Raw genomic sequence first — 13,109 nt, forward strand, 5'->3', positions numbered from 1 at the left:
CTGGTGTCTGTGCTGGAAAGTCTTTCTGCTGCTTTAGGCAAATTATCTCTGTGATCAGTGACATCTAACCAGCTTCGTTCTCCTCCCAAATCTCGGGGAGGCTGAGGAAAAAAATGTCTGCAACATTCAGGGGGCCAGCTGGTGATTCAGGGGAGCCTGCAGAGGTCTTGCTCATAGCTTGGCACGGGACCCGGGTGCACCTCAGTCCAAATCCTTTCCCTCTCCCTTCCTTGCTGGGTGATCTTGAGCGAGTGATTTGGCCTCTCTCGGCCTCAGTTTCCACAGCTGTGAAATGGGGCCCATAACACAGGAAGGGGAGTGGGCACATGGAAAGCTGGAGCTGGAACCCTCTGTGTCCACCATACAGGTCTAGCAAGTGCCCACTTCCCATCAAGGCACTCGGCAGAACATGGCCCACGGGGACAGCCAGAGCGCCTTCAAGCTGCTTGATTAATGTTCCATTTAGTGCAATAAACAATACAATTACTCAACTCCTACAAACTCCACTCTGAGTAGGATGGGCAGGCGGAGTGGGCAGGCAGGACAGCCCTTCTGAGTCAGCCCTGCTATTAATTACAGGCACTTAAGCACAGCTCTAGAAACCTACGTCACACCTTCTCCACTGCGGAAAGGGTGGGTGTCGGGACCAGACAAAGATGGTGTCTCTTGGTCCTTTATTGTGGCATCCAGCAAAGTAGGCACAGCTGGAGATGGCTCAAGGAAGACACTCTCTCCCTTCCTCCCCCTTGTCACCACTTGTTCTCCTTGTCACAATAAATCTACCTGACAAAATAATGACATAACCTCAGTGGTATCCAATACCAAGCGTTCATTGCTCCCATATCTAGAACGGTTGGTTAGGTGGCTCTGCTAGGCTTGGCTGGGTTCACCGTCATGCCCGGGGCTCAGCTGGCTGTTGGCAGCTCAGGGCTGGCCTCCTGGACTCGGTTCTGTTCCACGTGCCTCTCATCCTCCAGCAAGCTGGCCCAGGCTTATTCTCACAGCAGCTGGACAGGGGTCCAAGAAAGAGTAGAACCTGCAAACCCTCTTTAGAGCTCAGCTTAGAACTGGCATAGTGCCATTCCCACCACAGTCTATTGGCTAACACAAATCATGTGACCAAGCCTGGCTTCAAACGATGGGAAATTGACTCCACCTGTCCTCGGAAGGCGCTGTAAAGCCACATTGTAAAGAGGCTTAGCTAGAGAAAGAGGCAGGGAGGAACAATTGAGGTCTTTCTCAGTCAGTCTATGCCACCAACGCTAACAGTACAGAATTTAGAGCACCAGCTTCGGAATAGTACAACATTCTGGCTCTGCCGTTTTCTAGCCACGGAACGTTTGGTAAGCTGTCAACCTCTGTAAGCCTCTATTTCCTCATCAGCAAACTGGGGATAAAAATGGTATCTACATCACAGGGCCATCGTGAGAACTAAAAGAGACAACGTATTTGAAGTGATTACCACACCGTAGCATAGGTGCTCGATATATCTTTGTTCACCACCATCAGCGCCACTCTCACAGACCGATACAATGACAAGGGGGTTGAAAACTTGCCCTGAGTTTGAATTCTGGGTCTGCCGTTTGCCAGCTGTGTGACCTGCAGTGAGTCCCTTGATGCTTCTGCCCCTCCATTTCCTTATCTGTAAAATGGGGATATTAATAAACACTATCACCTAGACAATAAAATAATTCCTACAAGAGACTTAGCTCAGTGGTTGGCTGACACAGCGTTGAGTTCTCAGGAAACGGGGTTGATTATGATTATTAATATCTGTAAATAGAAATATTAATACCCATCTCGGAGAGCAGCTCTGAGGAACAATGAGGGTAATGAACCATGGAGGTGCCTTGGAAGCCAGGAAACGCTGGCATTTATCAACACTGTTTTACTCGTATGAGAGAGAAAAACAGGTGCAATTAGCTTAAGTAAAACAGGAGATCTTCTTGGCTCTTGTCACCAAAAATTCTGTGAGGAGAACAGGTGTGAGGCAGGCCTCCAGGATGCCAACCTCCCCTGGATATTTCTTTTGTCTTCATCGGCTTCTCTCTTTACTGGTCACCTTCTTCCTCTCAGACCAGGCCCTCCACAGAGCGGGGGACACAGTCATAGACACCTCGGAGCTCACCTCTATGAAAGAAAGGAGCTGCCTTCATATCCAGCCCAAGAGCAGAAATCCCAGGGAAGGACTCTGATTGGCCCAGTGTCACATGCCCATGGGTCACACGCCCATCATTAGACCAGTCACTGCAGTCAGAAGGTGGGATATTATGATTGACAGCCCCCACCAGAAGTACATGTTGAGAAGAGGAAGAACAAATGCCTGGAAGGAAAGAGGGGTTGGATAAAACCAAGAAGTTGCTTTGGCTCTGCTCGATACTCTTCAGGTCTGCTTGCCCCATTTGACAGACAGAACTGCTTATGTCTCAGCGACGTTGAGGGACTCACTCAGGTCACTCAGCAGGAAAAGAAAACGTCATTTCTGACACTATGTGTCTCCTGGAGAGAAGAGTGTCTCGTGCCCTGGGCAGCCCTGTTCAGCACTTCACCCAACCTGGCCAAATTCCCCTGCCTATTGGTCCCTGTCCATGTGTCCCTGCCACACTCACGGGATGAGCTGTGTCATTCGATTACTCACTTCTGGACTGGTTGCCATAGCCCAGTGCTGCCCGTCCATTCCACTGAGTCTTGGAATTGTCAAACATCTCGGAAGCAATCACCCACATATTTTAGGTCTGGCCAAGGCAGCCTGCCTTTGTCCAGCATCATTTGCTGGATATTCCAAAAGAAATTGGATCCATATGAGCCAAATTCCTCCAACACTCATCTCACATGGGCCAGGGTTTGGCACAAAAGGGCTGAGGGCTGTGGAAAGGCTTCTTCTCCTTCCCTGGGGAACAGAGTATAGCCACCAAGGCCAAGGGGATGACAAGCCCCCAGACAAAAGTGCAGCCGGCGCCTTCAAAGTCTAAACCCATAGGGTCAGGGCAGGACAAAGGCTGGGGACAAGAGAAACCTACTATCTCTGTGTCCTGCATCTGGGGGAAGGCTGAGGCACAGCCTCTTCCATCTGCTGCCTGGAAGCAGGCGGCATGGAATCCAGAGCTCAGTGCTCAGGAGTCAGGCCAGCCCGGGACGCCATTCCCACTCTGCCATTCTTTAGCTAGGTGGCCATAGGCGATCTGAAAAATAGGAATCAAAATGTTGTCCACATGGATGGATCTTGAAAGTATGATGCTAAGCGAAATCAGTCAGGCAGAAAAAGCAGAGAACCATATGATTTCACTGATATGTGGTATATAAACCAAAAACAACAAAAGAACAAGACAAACAAATGAGAAAGAAAAAGTCATAGACACAGACAATAGTTTAGTGGTTACCAGAGGGTGAGGGGGTTGGGGGGTGGGAGATGAGGGTAAAGGGGATCAAATATATGGTGATGGAAGGAGAACTGACTCTGGGTGGTGAACACACAATGGGATTTATGGATGATGTGATACAGAATTGTACACCTGAAATCTATGTAATTTTACTAACAATTGTCACCCCAATAAATTAAAAAAAAAAAAAAGTTGTCCATCCCATAGGACGGTGGTTTGATAATAACAGAGATGAGGACTATGAAACCAAATGTTAGTCGATAGTATTATTTATGCTGCTATTACCACCAAAGCATCACCACCACCATCAGCGTCATCACCACCAGCACCACCAGCACCACCAGCACCACCAGCATCGTAACATTATCACCACCATATCATTACCATCGTCATCACCATCACCAGGAGGCAAAGCCTAGTTGTTAGGCCAGCACTGATGTCTTCATCCCCAAAGCCACTGTTTCCCTCCAGGTAACTGTCATCTTTCACCAGGAACACTGGTAGAATCTCTTAACTCCCTACCTGCCTCTAGTCTCACTCCTTCCAAACCCCTGCTCCTGCTCAAAGCCCTTCCATGACTCCATCACCCACAGAATAAATCCCAAGCCCTTTCATATGGCACTAGGGCCATTTGCCTAAGACTCCTTCCCACTTTGTCACCCACACCTTACAGTTCCAGTCACATCAAATGATTCCCCTCTCTCCCAAATATGCCACACTCCCCAGTGCCTCCAGGACTATGCACCAGCTATTCCCTCTACCCAGAATGTTGCTCCCTATTCCCTGTCAAACCCCCAGTGACCCTCCTGTGCTCAGCTCAAATGGCTCCCTCTTGACAAAACTGCCACTAAATTCTAGCGGACAGCGATGCCTGCAGAAAGCTCTGGGCTTCTTTGTTAAAAAGGGAGATGAGCAGGAGCTGGAGAGAGGTGTTAAAGACATATTAGCATCAGCAGGAGTTTTTCCCTGATGTCATGAGAGGACTTGGAAGGGAGAGTTGTCTCACTAGGGAATTCAAAATTATTTATCTCATGTCCCACAGACAGGATTGAGCCCCACCATTCAAGACACTGGCAGGTATGACGTGCCGGGTTGGGGTGGGTGGTTCACAGGAATCTACCTCAGACACCATCCTCTCTGAGCAGGGCCAGCCCTACACGTTTAGGGGGTTCGCCTTTTTTATGGCTGAAGTGACATCATGTATCTTTCTCTGAAGCTGGCATTCCTAGTTCAAATCCCAACTCCACCCTTTCCCGTCTATTTGAAGGTCTTCGTTTCCTTGACTATACAATGGTTGGTTGTACTAAAGGACCTCAGAGAACCCTTCCTGTCCTAAGCAAGGAGACAGCAGCCTGTAAATCTGGCAGACCTGTATTCTATCTGGCAGAACCCCCACCCTTAAAGTGAGAACAGGAGCTACCCTGCAATTTTGCTGGAAGCTTCCAATCTGCTCCCTGTGAGCCTGCTGTGCGCCTCTGAGGGGATAATACCCTTCCTCTCACTCAAGGCTCTTGTGGAGACTGAATGGTGTTTTCTGAACACAGAGCCTGTTGCAAGGGAAGCCTCTACAAACACTAGCTGGGCATGACTCGTGGCTCTTACCCATTTCAATCCAAGAGTCCAGTTGCTTCAGGCAGGAGAGGGAGTTGAAAGGGGATCCCAGGGAGGCTACTGGCCTGGAGGGGCCACACCCAATGCCCACCAGCTCTTCTGATGCTCTTTTAAATCTGTAGCCTGCATCACAGAACACTTGGCTGGAACCACCAAAAAAAAAAAAAAATCAGAGAAAATGCAAATGACACAGGAAAATGAGCTGCAGATGGTGTCTGACTCCCAAAGAGTGCCACCCTGGCCCCCTCCTGGGTCCTAGTCAGCATCTCTCATGTCCCTCCAACCCAGCTGACCTACTGTGTCCCTTAAGGTGTCCCAGAGAAGCCAGCCAAGTGGGGAGGGCCTAGCCACCCTCCTGAGTAGAGGAAAGGAGAGAGGGATCAGAGCTGCCTCTCCCCTGCTGGTTAACCCAGAGCTGCTTCAAACCAATTCAGCTACACACTAACAGGGTGTCAGGCCCTGCTCTGGGGACACCATGAGGATTTAATCTGATCCCTCTGCCCCAGGAGGGAAGCAGAGTCTCTAAAACTACAGTGCCTTAGGGGACAACTCTAAGTGAGGTTTGCCCACTTCACTGGCTCACCTCCTGCCACCCTTTCTTCTCTCCTTCCGCTCTAGTCACGCTGGCCTCCTTGCTGTTCTTTGCACACATCAAGATTTTCCTGCCTCGGGGCCTTTGCAGCTGCCAGTTTCTCTCTCTGAAGTCACTTTCAAATTTCACCTCTTCAAAAGAACCTCTCTGATCATCCAATGCATTTCGTAACTCCAAACTATTATTCTCTATTAGAGCGCTCAGTTCATGTCCTTCATAACTGTTTCCACAACTAGTAACAATGTATTGATTTGTGTTTACTTGTTAGTTGGTGAAACCAGGTTAGTTTATTCCTCAGTGTTTCTCCGGGACCTAGCACTGCGCCTGGAACATGGAATTACTCAAATATTTGTGGAATGGAGAAATGGGATGTTCCTTGAAGGTCTGAAGAAACAAAGGAAAGGCTGTTTCAGCAGGGTTCTAAAGGATTAATAGGAGTTCCCTAGAAGTAATGGAGGCAGAAAGAACTGGGAAAGCGGAGCATGCAGGCCTATATGGTTCAGGGCCCACAGGTGAGCTTCAAATGATCTGGGCTTAAACCCAGTTACCCCATTCACAATGACTTTGCGGGAGTCACTTAAGCTCTCTGAGCTCAGTTTCCTCATCTCTAAGATGACAGAGTTGGATGCAGATTTGGTGAGAAGATGCACACACTTGGCAGAGTGCTGGATAAAAAAACAGCTGGTTTTTTCATGCAGGGACTGGGCTGAGGAGTTTCTAGACCCAGGTCTCGGAAAGGAGGAAGAGAGGGACGGAGGGAAGAATCGAGAGAAGGAAAAGAAGAAAAAAGGGAAGGAAAGGAGGGAAGGAGGAAGGGAAGGAAGGAGGAAAAGAGGGAGGGAGGAAAAGAGGGAGGGAAGGAGGATGGGAGGGAAAGAGAGAGAAACACTGACATATCTAGGCCATGAGGCAGGGCTGTCAAGAACTCCTTTAGCTCCATGCAGAAAGCCAAGTTCCAAGGAGAAATCTTGGCTGGAGGCCTGGCCCAAGAATTGAGTGAGGTGGGGGATGGGATTTGGAGTCACATGACCTCTGAGTATCTCCTCTGGGGTTTCTGACTCAAATCTCCCTCTTTGCCTCCATCTCTTCTCCTCAAGGGTCTAGGCTTTGCCAGTTTTTCCCTGAAACCCTTTCTAACTGCTAAGCCTTTGGCCAAGCTGTGTCTTCGTCCTGGGATGTCCTTTCTCTAGCTAGTGAAACTCTCAGCAAATTCACAGCCTGTCTCCGATGACACCTCAGTGAAATGCTGTCACTTATGTCCTACCCTCTTGCCACTTATCTAGGGATAATCGGAGTTGTGGCCTCTGGTCTCAGGGTCTGGAAGTTTCTAGACAATGTCTCTAGGCTTGGAATAGAGGGCCCTGTCTACCAGACTGGAACTTCCTCAAAAACTGGGATCAGGTTAGTCTTGCCTGGCACGTAGTAAAGTCAGCTAGTATTTGTTGAATGAATGAATCAACGAATGAATGAGCCAGCGTTTGAACTGCAGGAGGCAGGAGAATGATTGGCATCTGGAAGCTCAACCCCACTTCTGTTCCTAACCAGCACCCCATCCCCATGAAGCAAATCTGATGACTTCCAATCCAATTATGAGGAAACTGAGGCCCAGGGAGGTCCTACCCTACCCTATGACCTCATCAGGGCTCCCGCCCATGTCTAGGCCTCAGTTGTCCCACCCGTAAGGGAAGTGGTGCCCCTGGAACAGGACCAGCTTCATGAGTGTGTGACTTGTACAATCCCCAGGATCCCACACTCACGAGGGCCCCATATGTGGTTTAATGTTTTGCTGTCCTCGTCTCAAAATTCTTCACAGTTTTACCTTTCAACTTGCGTTTTGCAGGTGAAGCCCTGTGGGACAATGGAGGCAGGTGAGATACGTGCAGTGTGTGTGTCTACTGCTGTTTCTCGATGGCTGCATCCTAGGTAGCTTTCGTGATGCCCTGTGAGCACAGAACTCCAGTTGACCCACTGTGCACGGGAGGTCAGCGAGATGCAAATCGAGTACGAGGGAAACAGTTTGCATCTAAGACTGAGTAAGTGGGGGTGCTGCCAGCCCCCAGAGGCACTCCTTTCCACCTAAACTTACTTCGAACACAAAAATAAAGCTCTCTGTGAAACCCAGACAACCAAGGAACCCTATGGTAACCTTTCTGATTGGTGTTTCCTGATGTTGAAATGACAACATAGAAGGAAAGGAAAGTTGGAGCAAGCCATAATTCCTCTTCCTTTCAGGAAGTGGAAGGTCGAGTGTTGGTAGAATGTGACTGTCTCAAAAAGTGGAATAAAAACAGTTAAATTCATTTTGAGCAGCATTTCCAGTGTTCTGGCTAAAATGAAATACATACACATGTACGAACTACAAACACAAATCGTATGATTTCGATGATACTGAACACAAATGAAGTGCTCTTATATTTGTACTTAAAACTGGCGTTGCACAATATGCAGATGAGTGGTGAAATTCATGTTAATAATTTAAAAGTTTAATTTTTCTTCACTTAGAGCCATGTTAAATTGCAAATAAAAAAACACCATAAGTCGAGGGAGAGACCACAGAAGAAGGAGAAAAGTATTTTATTTTAGTGCCTCGTTTCATGCCTTTTTTCCTGAATTTTGAACAAGGGACCCACATTTCATTTTGCACGAGGCCACATACATTATGGAGCCGGCCTGCCCTGACCTGGCAAGGAGGCCAGCCCAGACGGCATGGCCACCACCGCCCCCCCCACCCCCGACCCTGCAAGGGGTCAACAGTCAGCAGACAGGGCAGCTGGAGGGAAAGGGGATTCTTTCCACCTCAGGTTCCCCGCCTGGCTAAGAGTCAGAATTCCAGACCCCACATCAGGAGGATCAGGTCAGAAGACCTGGGCTTCTGGGTTTTTTTTAACTGTCTGCTTTCCCCTGCCCCAAGTGGTGCAGCTGCTCATTGAAGGGGAAAATCCCTGTCCCAAACCCCAGAGAGAAAAGCCACTTTGTTTCAGTAATTGAGCTGCTACAAGTGCCTTCCACATCCAACAGATCAGTAATTCAGTCCTTCTAGAAGCCCTCTAACGGGCTCATTGAGCCCATTTTACAGCCAAGGAAATTGAGGCCTCAGAGGCAACCTGGCCTGCCTAAGGTCACACAGCCGGCAGCAGGTCCTACAGGATTCAAACCCAGGCCCATCCAACACTCCGACATCCCACACAGCATTCCTCCAGCCCCAGGTAGAGCCGGGTTCTGGAGACTGCAGATGACACAGGCCCTGCCTTCCCCGCTCTACGTGTCCGCTGCAAGACTCTGCATGGCCCAGGCCTGTTCCCTCGCCTTCAAGCTGGTCAAGTGGACCGCAGGGTCCACTTCAGAAGCCCATCACTATCCCACCCCCACATCCACCTTTAGCATAATGCTGGGGAAAGAGTCTAAGACAGCGTGAATGTTAGGGGTGGGGAACGCTGGCTTCCTCATCTACAAACAAGGTTTAATGACCCCACAAACCCTTGGGTACATGTAGAGGCAGGTGTAGACATCACCCCACACACCGCAGTGTGAGCCTCACTGGGCCCTTTGAGCCTGAAGCACTGTCTGGCACATAGTAGATGCTCAGTAAATATTTGATGAGTGAGTGAGTGAGTGAGTGAGTGAGTGAGTGAGTGAGTGAATTCTAGCAGTAAAGGATCAGACCCTGTTATGTTCAATCCTGAAACCCAAACAGGCTCTAAAAACAGATGGTTCTCAAATTTGTGTGCCTAGCGGTCTTTACCCCGCCTAATGAGAGTGGTTTGCATGTTTCATTGCAGCCCCTGCCTGTGTCACCGAGCACAAGGTATAAGCTCGAACTTCCCCAACTTTCTAAGTTCTCCCAAATTCCAGACTTGGAAACACAGCTGGCCCTAGGGGGTTCCATGCCAGATGATGGCTTTGAGATCTATATTAACGATATTCAACCCCGTACATCACGAACATAACAGTTACAGGCAATAACCAGCCACTGTGCACTCTTACCATCCCCTAATCCCTTCATCTCACAGATGGGTAAATCGAGGCTCCCAGAAGCAAGGTCCTCAGGGACACACAGGGTTTGTGTGGCAGGGGCAGGATTTGAATCTGGTCCCTGGGGGGCTCCAGGGTTGTCAACTAGTGTCAGTCGCTCTGCCCTACACCCTTCCCCTCCCCCTTGCCTGGCCTTGGCGCCTCAATGAGCCCTTTGTCCTCTGAGGAGCTCAGAACTCCTGAGGGTTCCTCCTTGGTACAAAGGCTGGAGGAGTGGGGGCTGCTTGGAGCGGCTGGAGGGGGCTTCAGAGGCACCAAGAAGAATGTATTCTTGTGGGTGAGATTCCCGTGGGGCCCAGCTCCTCCAACCCATGGGGAGGGGCTGTAATGAAGGGGACAAAGGCTGCAGCCACAGTGCACAGTGGCATTGATCCAGGCGGTCCCCACGGCTCCCCAGCCCCCACTCCAGCTCCCATCTCACCGGCCAGACATGCAGGGCTCCAGCCCCAGAAGGAGTGGCTGGAGAAACAGGACTTCCCACCTGCCACCATCTCACCTCCTGCTAGAGGGCGGGAGCTGCCAGAAGCCCTGTTCTGACCCAGCCCACAGGCTGTATGTGCTGGAAGCAAGGGGAGGCAGGAAAACCAAGAACCTCTTCCTCCCCAGACTCTCCTCCCTGTCTCCTCAGCCAACAACAGCCAAAACGACAGGAGAAGATTTGGCTGACCCCTGCCTGGGCAGGGAACAGAGCATTTATCCAGCAATTATTGTTTTCAAGGCACAGAACAGGGCAGGGAGAGCCAGAAATACCTGACCCCTTGAAACGGAAAGACCCAAATTGGTCCGGTGCTCTGCCACTGGCCGGCTCTGTGGCCTCAGGTAAGTGGCTGTGCCTCTTTGAGCCTCATCTGTATACCCCACTGGGGGCTGGCCCAGCCTGGTCCTGTGCTGAGCATGACTGATTCCTCATGACCTCAGGAGGGGGAGCTACCACCAGCTGCCCAGGTGATCTTGACCAAGTGGTTTCACCTCTCTGTGTCTCAGTTTCCCTCTCTGGAAAATGGGCACATAATAGAGCCTGCCTCCTATGCTGTTAATATAACTCATCAGCATGTAAATGATATAGTATAGAATTGTACACTTGAAACCTATGTAACTTTACTAACTATTGTCACTCCCCGATAAAATTTACATATATGTTTATATATATATATAAGCATATATATATGTGTGTGTGTGTGTGTGTGTGTGTGTGTGTGTGTGTGTGTGTGTATAAAACTTTTCCGTGTAAGGTCCTTGCACATAGCAGGCATCACACAAGTGTTTCCTATTATTAATTATTGTGCCTTCATTTGCACAGGGAGAAACTGAGGCACATAATGGTTCATTTGAACACCAACAGCAGCTGACATGTACTGAATGTTTGCTCAGAGCAGCCCCTGCCCAAAGCTCTCTTACTGCATTGAATCCTTACATGAATCCTCTATGTGGAGGGTGCTAAAATTGGTCCCCTTTTGCAGAGGAGGAAACTGAGGCTTGGAGAGCAGCCATCTAGGCAGTGAGCAGGATTTAGAGCTAATGCGCTATCTGCCACCCAGACTCTACCTCCTCCCCCTCCTCCCTATCACCTCCTACATCGTAGAATGAGGTTAACATCTATACCTGGACAACAAAAGGGATTTTGCCAGACTCGGGTTCTAGTTCCTCCTGGGTCCCCACTCTCCCTAGAAAAACCAGGTGACCGTAGGGCTTTGCTGGGAGAGGTGAGGCTATCCCTGTTTGCTCAAATCCTTACAATAGGTACAAATAGAAGGTGACCCCCTGCCAGCCCATAAGCTCAGAGCTCTGTGCTCCCTGAATGTGCACCCAGCCAGTCACTCACCTCCTGGGTGAACTTGGTCTGACTACATGTCCCTGGGCCCCAGTTTCCTCACCTATCTACTAGGATGGACTCTGAGGCCCTGAGCATTAAATGTGCAGGGTAAGCGCCTAGCCAGCACTTGGTGTCCACTAGGTGATCAATAATCCTTGGCTGCACAGCTTCTGATAACAGGCAAGGGTGTCCCTCCAACCCCCAGTGGAGTTCACCATTTTCAACTTTCCCCTTTCCATCTTTCTCTCAGGGAAGTCTTGCTTTGGGAGTTACCTGAGGTAAGGGCTGATTTAAGCCCATTTTTCAGATGGGAAATCTAAGGCCCAGAGAGAAGACTGTTGGCCAGTTAGCGGGGAATTTGGCACTGACTCCATCACACCATCTGTTCACACCCCACCGCATGCCCCATCCTGCTGGACCAGGGTTCTCTGATAACTGCAGAGCAGCAGGCAGAGGTTTGGATGGAGAGTCAGGCAGGCCTGGGTTTGAATTCCAGGAAGTGTGGGGAAGTCTCCGGGCACCTGCTCAATGAATGGCAGTCGGTACCAGCAGCAGCTGCATTATTCACAATCCCCTCCCTATCCCAGCAAGCCAGAAATTGAACCGGAAACCCCAAACCATTGGTAGGCTGTGTGATTCCATTTCTATGACATTCAAGATGCAAGAACAGGCAAAACTAATCAATGGTACAGACGTCCGATAGGTTGTTGCTTTCGACTAGAAAAGGGCAGGAGGGAACTTTCTGTGAGTTTGTCCTGTTGTGTAATTTTGGTAGAGGTTTGGGTTACACACACGTAGGCACTGGTGAAAACACACCAAACTGTACACTTTAGACCTGCACATTTCATTGTATAAAAATGACACCTTAATTTTCAAAATGTGACAAAGGGGGATGGGGAATGCTGGGTTAAATAAACAAAAAAAATTCCTTCCAAGATGTAAAACGGTGCAGCTGCTGTGGAAAGAGTTTGGCAGTTCCTCAAACAGTTAAACACATAGTCGCCATGCGACCAGGTAATTCCACTCCCAGGTATATGCCCAAGAGAATTGAAAATGTATGTTCACACAAAAACTGGTGTGTCCATAGCAGTATTATGTATAATAGTCAAGAGGTGAAAACAACTCAAATTTCCATCAACTGCTAAATGGATAAACAAAATGTGGTATATTCATGCAATGGAATCATCTTTAGCCAGAAAAAGGAATGACCCTTGAAAGCATTATGCTAAGTAAAAGTAACCCGACACAAAGGCCACATATTGTATGATTCCATTTCCATGAAATATCCAGAATAGGCAAAGCCATAGAGACAGAAAGTCAACCAGTGGTTGCCAGGGACTGGAAGAAGGAGGTAATTGGGATTGACTGAAAAGGGGTACCAGGTTTCTTTCTTGGATAATAAGAATGTTCTAGAACTGGATAGCGACGATGATTGCACAACATTGTGAATATAATAAAAGCCATTCCGTTATATACATTAAAATCATTAAAATGATGAATTTTGTGGTATGTAAATTTTATCTCAATAAAAAAAAAAAATTCTTCCAAGCTTCCTGGGTCAGTTCATCAAGTTATGTTATAATTGCAGAATTAGGGTCGTAAGCCCATCCTATCAACTGTGTTATAATTGCAGAATTTGGTACTCACCCCCAATCACTTCCACGTCACTTCAGCCCACTCT

The sequence above is a fragment of the Rhinolophus ferrumequinum genome, chromosome 25, assembly GCF_004115265.2.
Source record: "Rhinolophus ferrumequinum isolate MPI-CBG mRhiFer1 chromosome 25, mRhiFer1_v1.p, whole genome shotgun sequence".
NCBI classification, from domain to species: domain Eukaryota; kingdom Metazoa; phylum Chordata; class Mammalia; order Chiroptera; family Rhinolophidae; genus Rhinolophus; species Rhinolophus ferrumequinum.